This window comes from Schistocerca cancellata, chromosome 8, assembly GCF_023864275.1.
Source record: "Schistocerca cancellata isolate TAMUIC-IGC-003103 chromosome 8, iqSchCanc2.1, whole genome shotgun sequence".
NCBI lineage: Eukaryota > Metazoa > Arthropoda > Insecta > Orthoptera > Acrididae > Schistocerca > Schistocerca cancellata.
In genome coordinates, this window is record NC_064633.1 from 412,064,636 (window position 1) to 412,075,867 (window position 11,232).

Here is an 11,232-nt window from a genome sequence, read left to right on the forward strand (position 1 = left end):
CCGGTCACATAACTGAGACGATAGACCATAAGTACGCAATTTCACTACGAGCCGCTTGTGTGGTACAGTGTTAAAAGCGTTCCGGAAACCTAAAAATACGGAATCGCCAAAAACGGTATAAGGAGCATCTATCACATCGATTTTTAATTGTCCCGAGGCCATCAATCAAAATCAGATCGGATTATTAATTTTCGTGTGACTGGCGCAAAACATGTTCAATATGCTGTCCCCCGTTTTCTGCAACAAGTTGAAATCGAGAAACAGCATGTTCCACAACTAATCGAAGTGTTTCCGGGGTCACGTTCAGAATGTGTTGCGCAATGCGTGCCTTCCATGCACTTAAATTTGCAGTCGTAACACTGAACCCAACATCTTTCAGATAGCCCCACAACCAGAAGTCACACGGATTACATCCCATTCACGCCGGCACCATGACTGTCGCGTCGTGCGTTGTAGACGAGCACCGGTCCCGCCAGGCCGTGCCCTCTGCACTTTTCGCTTTCCCCGCGGCGCTACGCTGTCCTGCTTTCACACTCTCAGTGTTATTGCAATTATTGGACTTTATACTATACGTTTATTCGGGAAAATATTTATATTTCACACATGTTTTTGATATTGTGTCATGTCTGTGCACAAATCCAAGTCTGGGGACGTCAATGGAACAGCTGGAGTAGAACGTCTACCTGATGCAAAACCAGCTCTAATAGGTGTTTGATGTTCATTGTAAGATTCGGACGATGATTCGTTTTCATCTTCAGAGTTACTACCCAGTATGAGAGAAAGAGCTTCCTCTACAGTATATCGCTTATCTGCCGTATCACTTCTAGTAGAAACGTTAGCTGACGACGAAATTGAACAGCAGATGGCTTTCATTTTCTTCAGCTTACTGCTAATATCCTGCCACAATGATTCTAAGTATAGTGTGATTGGGAAAATTAGTGTACGGGTAGCATCAGAGCTCTGGTATAGGTCCAGGGAAGGTCTTTGGAACCAATCACCCAGGCGCCGCGGCAAGCAATGACTCATAGGGTAATGTCTGACACACAGCGTCGGTAAACAAAATCTGGTGCCGACTGACTCCCTGTCTCAATATTTCCAGGACGAACTGACGCTTGCCCTGTTATGCATAGCAAATACTCGTAGACGCTGATAAAGGATTCTCCGAAGAGTTACAACTGGTCTGGTCTGTGTGATTTGGTAGGTTGCCACATTTTCATTCTTAGGCATCATTAAGCGATTGTGTATATGATAGATCCCAAGTTAAGTTCACGGAACAAAGTTCAAATCGTGTTAACTCGGAGGGAATCGCTGCAAACGTGTTTCAATACGAGTGCGTCCGATACTCCAGAAAGTAATTTTTCTTTTTCGTGTATCACTAATTGCTGAACATTATTCTATAATTCGAACAACAAAGAGTAACGACCTGTGCATCATCTAGGCCACTGCTTTCTACAGGGTGAGACAGAAGTGGCCCGGACGAGTGGATGTGATTAGACGCGAATGTATGCATGCAACCACACACCGTCACTCCCGACAAGATGGAACAATTGTCCATACAGCTGGCCGAAACGTGGAGCACATTTACATAATCTTCACGCCTGACAGAGATGTTAGCACAAGCCAGTCTGATGGCGGCCCTAGGTGGTCACCCAGGTCACCTGACCTGTCAGTGTGCCATTACTCTGAGTGGGGAGCCTTCAAGTCTAAGGTGTATCGCAACAACCCTCAGACTTCAAGTACTGCAGCGGAAAATTTCGGGTGAGACGATTAAATGAAACATGTAATAATATGACACATTCGTTGTTAAACAGGTTCAATATTTATCTCTTATCCAGCAGTCCAGCTTCGATTCACATTCAAAAACTTCCTCACCAGGGCCCAAAAGTGCCAAGAGATGAATAGTAGTCACTTTTAACATCTGCTATAGTCACTGTATTTCCTTGTCTCTGCTATATTTATTTGTACACAGGAATTCTGTTCTGTGGGCCACTTATTTGATACATCCTGTACAGGGCGTCTCACAAATTACGTTACACACTTCTAGAAGTTGTAGAGGAGACTTAGTAGTTCAGGATTTACATACACTACTGGCTATTAAAATTGCTACACCAAGAAGAAATGGAGATGATAAACGGGTATTCATTGGACAAATATATTATACTAGAACTGACATGTGATTACATTTTCACGCAATTTGGGTGCATAGATCCTGAGAAATCAGTACACAGAACAACCATCTCTGACCGTAATAACGGCCTTGATACGCCTGGGCATTGAGTCAAACAGAGCTTGGATGGCGTGTACAGGTACAGCGGCCCATGCAGCTTTAAAACGATACCACAGTTCATCAAGAGTAGTGACTGGCGTACTGTGACGTGCCACTTGCTCGGCCACCACTGACCACACGTTTTCAATTGGTGAGAGATCTGGAGAATGTGCTGGACAGGGCAGCAGTTTAACATTTTCTGTATCCAGAAAGGCCCGTACAGGACCTGCCACATGCGGTCGTACATTATCCTGCTGAAATGTAGGGTTTCGCAGGGATCGAATGAAGGGTAGAGCCACGGGTCGTAACTGATCTGAAATGTAACGTCCACTGTTCAAAGCGCCGTCAATGCGAACAAGAGATGACCGAGACGTGGAACCAATGGCACCCCATACCATCACGTCGCTTGATACACCTGTATGGCGATGGCGAATACACGCTTCCATTGTGCGTTCACGGCGATGTCGCCAAACACGGATTCGACCATTACGATGATGTTAACAGAACCTGGATTCATCCGAAAAAATGACGTTTTGCCAATCGTGCACCCAAGCTCGTCGTTGAGTACATCATCGTAGTCGCTCCTGTGTCAAGGGTAACCGCAGCCATGGTCTCCGAACTGATAGTCCATGCTGCTGCAAACGTCGTCGAACTGTTCGTGCGGATGGTTGTTGTCTTGCAAACGTCCCCATCTGTTGACTCAGGTATCGAGACGTGGCTGCACGATCCGTTACAGCCATGCGGATCAGATGCCTGTCATCTCGACTGCTACTGATACGAGGACGTTGGGATCCAGCACGGCGTTCCGTATTACCCTCCTGAACCCACCGATTCCATATTCTGCTAACAGTCATAAGATTTCGACCAATGCAAGCAGCAATGTCGCAATACGATAAACCGCAATCGTGATAGGCTACAATCCGACCTTTATCAAAGTCGGAAACGTGATGGTACTCATTTCTCCTCCTTACAGGAGGCATCACAACAACGTTTCACCAGGCAACGCCGGTCAACTGTTGTTTGTGAATGAGAAATCGGTTGGAAACTTTCCTCATGTCAGCACGTTGTAGGTGTCGCCACCGGCGCCAACCTTGTGTGAATGCTCTGAAAAGCTAATCATATGCATATCACAGCATCTTGTTCCTGTAGGTTAAATTTCGCGTCTGTAGCACGTCATCTTCGTGGTGTAGCAATTTTAATGGCCAGCAGTGTAGAAACCCACGTCCGGAAACGGCTCGTTTCCATATTACAAGGAAAACAAGAGCTACTCAATCGCGCGTTAGATGTTTCTTACGCAGTTTGCCTATTATGGCTGCCCACATTCATGAATGGTACAATGATGCGATGTCACGTGATGGCCTCTTTTTCCATGTGCCTTGTTTTCAAGATTCGTGCCGATGCGTCAGTTCATGTTGCAGGATACCTGAGTACACATTCGCAGAGCACATCGATGAATTGTTTACTTATGGTGTCGCCCGACTTAATGGAAGAGAAGCTCAACGTCTGTAATTTCCAAATCGTGTGACTCCGTCTGATCTTATGTTTGCCGCAGTAAAACAACGGCTGCGTGGATGTGGGAAATCCATCGACGAGTGATCGAGCCGTTGCATGTGATTTGCAGGTGTCTCAATCGTCTGGCGTGTTCTTCGCGAACAGCAACTTCACCCATCCCCCTCAGAAGTTACACGCCATGCTCCCGGTGGATTTTGTGCCACTTGCAGTTTCTGTGCTTTGTTTTTACATCGTTGTAAGGATTTGCCTTAGTTTGCAAGACGTTCTGAACTCTCGACATAGCCACATTTGGGGCCAAGAAAATCCCGAAGAAACGTGTACACGAAGATTTCAGTACACTTTCGGCACCGATGTCTGGACAAGTATCAGCGACGGTCGCCACATGACTGGTGCAGGTAGTTAATATTCCTGCAACAAGTGCTGGCGGAGTTACCGGTAGATGCGCCATTGAACATTCGGCACGAATTTTGGTTCCAGCATTAACTTGTGGTGCCAGCCTGATGGCACGGCAGTACATTTTGCAGTTAGCTTCCGAAACCATCTGAATGTAGTCTACCGGAAGAGGTGGATCGATCGAGCTGGACAACATTCTTGGTCCACTTCGAACTTTTCGTATGGGACCACCTGTACAGTCACGTTTACGAAACCCCGCCCAGTCGGAGGACGATCTGGTTGTGTGGCTCACGGCTGCGGCAGAAATGATTAACCATACACCATGCATGTTGGACAGAGGTAATGCGAACTTACTGTACAGATACACTGTGTGTACCGAACATGGTGTCTCAGTATATCGAACAGCTATAGCAATATCACAGTAAATAGGAGTGAAATCTGTATATCTTGTTTTCATTGTTTCTGGCATGGGTTCCTATGTAAAACTTTATCTACTAAGTCCTCCCTACAACCTCCAGAAGCGAGTAAAATGACATGTGAAACACCCTGTATGTTTTTTTTGAAAATTTACCCTTCTACACACACGTTATCTGTGGTGTTCATCATTCTTCCAGACAGCTGCTGGCTGATAAAACGATGCGTCTTCCACCTCACTGTCCTACAGCAATATTTACAGTTAGTAGGATGATACAAGAGACGAAACATTTTACTGTTTATTGTTCTTGTATTTGTCAATCCGATGGCTGGTTTGGTATTAGCTCTCCAGGTTGGTCTTTTCTGTGCACGTCTCTCCATTTGCACTGCAGCCCACACATCCGTTTGAACCTGCTTACCATATTCCAGCCTTGCTCCCTCCTCCGTCCCTCCCTCCGTCCCCCCTCCCCCCCCCCTCCCCCCCCCCGATGCGTCCCATCAATCTGCTCCCTCTTTTAATCAAATTCTGTCATCAATCTCTTTTCTCCTTTAACGATCCTGTATACATAATTAATCTTCAGAATTCTTTAACACCATATTTCGAAATCTTGCGTTCTCTTCTTGTCTCTGATGTTTATCAAATGGTTGAAATGGCTCTGAGCACTATGGGACTTAACTTCTTAGGTCATCCGTCCCCTAGACTTAGAACTACTTAAACCTAGCTAACCTAAGGACATCACACACATCCATGCCCGAGGCAGGATTCGAACCTGCGACCGTAGCAGTCCCGCGGTTCCGGACTGCAGCGCCTAGAACCGCACGGCCACCGCGGCCGGCTGATGTTTATCCTCCACGATTCACCTCCATATACACCGAGGTGACAAAAGTCATGGGATAACGATATGCACATTTATAGATAGCGGTAGTATCGCATAAACAAGGTATAAAACGGTAATTCATTGACGAAGTAGTGATTTGTACTCAAGTGATTCATATGAAAAAGCTTCTGACGGATTTATGGTCGCACGACGAGGATTAACACACTATGAACGCGGAATAGTAGTTGGAGACCGACGCATGGGACATTTCGGAAATAGTTAGGAAATTCAGTATGCCGAGATCCACAGAGTCAAGAATGTGCCGACAACAGCAAATTTCAGGCATTACCTCTCACTACAGACAATGCAGTGATCGATAGATTTCACTTAACGACTGAGGGCAGCGGCGTTTGCGTAGAGTTGTCAGTGCTAACAGACAAGCCACACTGCGACACTGTAGAAATCAATATGGGACATACGACGAATAAGGACAGTAAGGCAGTGGACCGACGCCAGTGCCTTCCCTACAGAACCCGCAGCATCTCCCCTGGGCTCGTGACCAAACCGGTTGTACTCCAGTCGACTGACCTGGTCAGATGAGTCCCGATATCAGTTGATAAGAGCTGATGGTAGGGTTTGAGGAAGGCGGAGAGCCCAGGAAGTTGTGGGCCCAAGTTGTCAACAAGGCACTCTGCAAGTTGTGGCGGCTCCATAATGATGTGGGAATGGACTGGGACCTCTGGCCCAACTGAACTGATCATTGACTGGAAATGGTAATGTTCGGCTACTTGGAGATCATTTGCAGCCAAACAAGGACGGAATTTTTATGGATGACAATGTGGTATATCACTGGGATATTGTTGGTCGCACTGGTTTCAAAAACATTCTGGACACGTCGAGCGAATATTTGGCGGCCCAGATTGCCCGACATGAATCCCATCGAACATTTATGGGATATAATCAAGAGGTAGGGTTAGTGCACATAATCCTGAACCGGCAACACTTCCGCAGTTATAGACGTCCACAGAGGCAGCATAAGTCAATATTTTGGTAGAAGACTTCCAGCGACTCGTTGACTCCCTGCCACGTCGACTTGTTGCACTGCGCCGGGCAAAATGAGGTCCTATACGATATTCGCAGGTACCCCTTTCGTCACCTCACTATGAAGCTAGAGACCAGAAACATACTTTCATAAAAGATTACCAAACATCTCAATTTATGTTTAAAATTCTCTGCACCAGTTCTTTGTCAACTAACACATAAGCGTGCGATGTAGCCTGCCAAACTTAGTACAAGAGCATAGGAAGAAATGAAAAAACATTTTATGAGTTTCTAATTTTTATTCTTTAATGGGTGGGATTTTTTTATTTTAATAGCCGTGTACTGGGTTTGTTCCGTGTAACAAGTTGTGCTCATGTATAAGGCTATATTATTTATTGTGTCTGAATAGTATTTCCAGTTACAGCACTACGTCATTATCTGCATCCAGATCTACAAAATTTAATGCAAGTGTGGATGTTTGCTCGCCATAAAACACTGAAGATCATAAACGTCCGAAATGCTTTAGAGCTACCAGGTGGTCTTAAGAGAACGGAACAGAATGCATACAAAAATTATTCAGTCAGAATTATTTAAAGTCCGGCACAGATATAAAGGTGTAAAATTCAAAATCCAGAGCATTAGTAAATCAGTTTACAAAGTGTGTTAGTGTATGTGATGCAACATGACATCGAAAGGAGCCTGTGAACAGTAGTCACACACCCACAGGTCACACCAAATTAACAACACAACATTTAGATGCTATACTAATCCCAACAAATCCATCTGATGACAAGGGTTTAACACCCCGAAACGCATTGTGGAAATTAATTATAGGTATTATTAAGCTGCTTGTTTCATTCGACACCCGCAAAAGTTTAACTTGATCAGCACAGTTCACACATCACATTATTGAATGTAGCACAATGCCACTCTTCAAAAACAAGTACCGAGCGAGGTGGCGTAGTGGTTAGCACACTGGACTCGCATCCTGGACCATCCTGATTTAGGTTTTCCGTGATTTCTCTAAATTGCTTCAGGCAAATGCCAGAATGGTTCCTTTGAAAGGACACAGCCGACTTCCTTCCCCATCCTTCCCTAATACGAGGGGACTGATGACCTCGCTGATTGGTCTCCAACCAAGCCAAAAACCAAGCCAAAAAACAAGCAAAAAAAATCAAGCAAAAAAAATCAAGCAAAAAAATCAAGCAAAAAAACAAGCAAAAAAATCAAGCAAAAAAACAAGCAAAAAATCAAGCAAAAAAAAAACAAGCAAAAAAAACAAGCAAAAAAAAAATCAAAAACCAAGCAAAAAACAAATAAAAAACCAAGCAAAAAACAAATAAAAAACCAAGCAAAAAACAAATAAAAAACCAAGCAAAAAAACAAATAAAAAACCAAGCAAAAAACAAATAAAAAACCAAGCAAAAAACAAATCAACCAAGCAAAAAACAAATCAACCAAGCAAAAAACAAATCAACCAAGCAAAAAACAAATCAACCAAGCAAAAAACAAATCAACCAAGCAAAAAACAAATCAACCAAGCAAAAACAAATCAACCAAGCAAAAACAAATCAACCAAGCAAAAACAAATCAACCAAAAAGAAACTACGAAACACTTTGTAAATTTCTTGAGTCCTTTCTCTACACCTCACTACTTGACCGAGAATATTCACAGTTAATTCACGTTATGTGAGAGAAAGTCGAGCGACTGGATTCATTTTACTTGTACTGGGACTAACTCTACACCCCTAGATCCTGTGCCCATATACTGCCTGACGAAGAATGTGAGGTTCCCCAAAGAGATGATCAGATGCCAGTGTAACTCCGTACACGCACGCACCATCGGCGGGTATGTAAATGATTATGGAGAAGCAGTTCACTGTCTTAGGTAGAACGGCCACAAAAGTGAATTAGAGGTGTACATGTCTAGTGTTATTGTCAGGCCTGGTAGAGTTTATATGAGGCGTGAACAGCGCCAGTCTTAGTGTGATCATTGTGAAGAACATGGGGATGCTGCCTCCTCGTGTGGGACAGCGTTATCAGAATCTGACAGCTTGAAAGGGACCTCATTGTCGGTCTCCATTTAGTAGGCTGGTCTAATCGTGAAATACCCAGACTTAGGGCATCCGGATGTTACAGACTTGACTGCATAGACATGTGAGGGCTGGTGGCATGATAGTCGTCGAGGTTCCGGCATACCGCGTCTGACCACCACAAGGAATGACTGCCGTGTTGTGCACCATGCATATCCTAAGCGCTTCACATCTGCTCCCGCCGTTCGATAACACGAAACGGACACTGTAACATTCTGTGTCATTGGGCACTACTGGTCTGAGACCAGCAGCAGTCGGATCTAAAGAACTGCCGTTCCATGAATAGGCTGCCGTTAACACCACAACACAAAGTGGTTGCATTCCGAGTGGTGACGAGCCCGGGAATCATGCAACTTCCCGGCAGATTAAAACTGTGTGCCGGACCGAGACTCGAACTCGGGAGTTTTGCCTTTCGCGGGCAAGTGATCTACCATCTGAGCTACCCAAGCACGACTCACAACCCGTCCTCACAGCTCCAATTCCGCCAGTACCTCGTCTCCTACCTGTCCATGTTTACAATTTTTACCCTCTACAGCTCCCTCTTAACACATGTCCAATCATCCTGTCCCTTCTCCTTGTCAGTGTTTCCCAGAGATTCCTTTCCTGTCCGATTCTGCGCAGAGTCTCCTCATTCCTTACTTCATCAGCGCACCCAAGTTTCAACATTCGTCTGTAGCATCACATCTCAAATGCTACGATTCTCTTCTGTTGCCATTTTCCCCACAGTCTATGTTTCACTACCATAAAATGCTATACTCAGAAATTTCTTCCTCAAAGTTGCCATTTTCCCCACAGTCTATGTTTCACTACCATAAAATGCTATACTCAGAAATTTCTTCCTCAAATTACGGCCTATGTTTGATAGTAGCAGACTTCCCTTGGCCAAGAATGCCATTTTTGCCAGTGCTGGTCTGTTTTTGATGTTCTTCTCGCTTCGTCCGTCATTGGTTATTTTGCTGCCCAGGTATCAGAATTTCTTAACCTCATCTACTTCACTGTTTTCATTTCTGCTACTGCTCATTACTTTTGTCTTTCTTCGATTTACTCTCAGTCCATACTCTATACTCATTAGACTGTTCATCCATTCAGAAGATCATGTAATTCTTCTTCACTTTCACTCAGCAATGTCATCATCAGCGAATCGTATCATTGATATCCTTTCACCTAGACTTTTAATTCCACTCTTGGACCTTTCTTTTATTTCCATTATTGCTTCTTCCATGTACAGATTGAACAGTAGGAGCGAAAGACTACATCCCGGTCTTACACTCTTTTTAAACCCAGCACTTCATTCTTGGCCGCCCACTCTTATTATTCCCTCTTGGCTGTCCCTATAGCTTAACCCTACTTTTCTCAGAATTTCCAACATCTTGCACCAATTTACACTGCCGAACGCTTTTTCCAGGTCGACAAATGCCATGAACGTGTCTTGATTTTTTTTTTTAGTCTTGCTTCCATTATCGACCGCAACGTCAAAATTGACTCTGGTGCTGACACATCCTCAGTTTTCTTTCCCATTCTTCTGTTTATTATTCTTGTCAGCAACTTGGATGCAAGACATTTTATGCTGATTGTGCGAAAATTCTCGCACTTGTCAGTTTTTGCAGTCTTCGGATTTGCGCGGACGACATTTTACCGAAGTTGGATGGTATGTCGCCAGACTCATACATTCTACACACCAACGTGAACAGTCGTTTTGTCGCCACTTCCCCAATGATTTTAGGCTGTTAGCTTTGGTGCTGATTGCATTTTTTCAGCCGTTACATTTGGATCCAGATTTTACAAACAGTGACAATTGTGACGGTTCACAAAACCTCCAACGTGAAATACCGCTTCATGAGCCCACGGGATATTGTCGTACAATTGGGTATAATCATCTCCCCTACCAAACATAACCCGCAAAATTTCATTTTCATGTCATTCCTCATCTACCAGTTGTTGCACGTAATGTGGCTTCCACGGTCGAAAAAATAGCTCACTCTTTAAAATGGCCATTAAGGTGTGACGTGAAAATCCTTTTTCCGCAGCAGCTTGTCTTTTGACTTTGAAGGGCTCTGTTCAACGACGTTCTGAACGATATTTTCATTTACTTCCGGTTTGGATGTTGAGGGTCTTTCGGATCGAACTGCTTCTTTCATTCTGCCAGCTGTGATTAATTTCTCATAATAGTTTTTTATTGTCTTGGGGATGAGCATTGCATTCCTACCTCGCTCTTCGCCTACCCCCCGTCCGCCCTCCGCCCTCCACCCTTTTTGAACATGCATCACTGACCGCCAAACTTTATAGCTGGCGGCAATTTTAGATCTGACTTCTACTGTGAGTAAACCAGCCATTTTTCCGCTTACATTCGATCAACCTCTGAAAATATAAATGGTGAACTCATATTAGTCGACGTTATTACACGCAAGCAAGAGCTGATGCTACTTTCTAGGAAAATTAAAAATAGCTATTGACTTTACAACCACGCTGTATGTGTCAGCGTCTGTTTCCACTTGCTTGGTTATAGAAAGATGTGATGCGATATTAGAGAAGTACACGTGGCCAATAACAGATGCCGTGCAAAATTTAATTTAGAGCGGATTTCAATATCAGTCAGACATCGACAAAATGCTAAAGTCTCGAGAACAACTTCTCACAAGAGCTGGATCATTTAGACATCTTGAAGACAAATCCGTAATCAAATTAATACGTCATC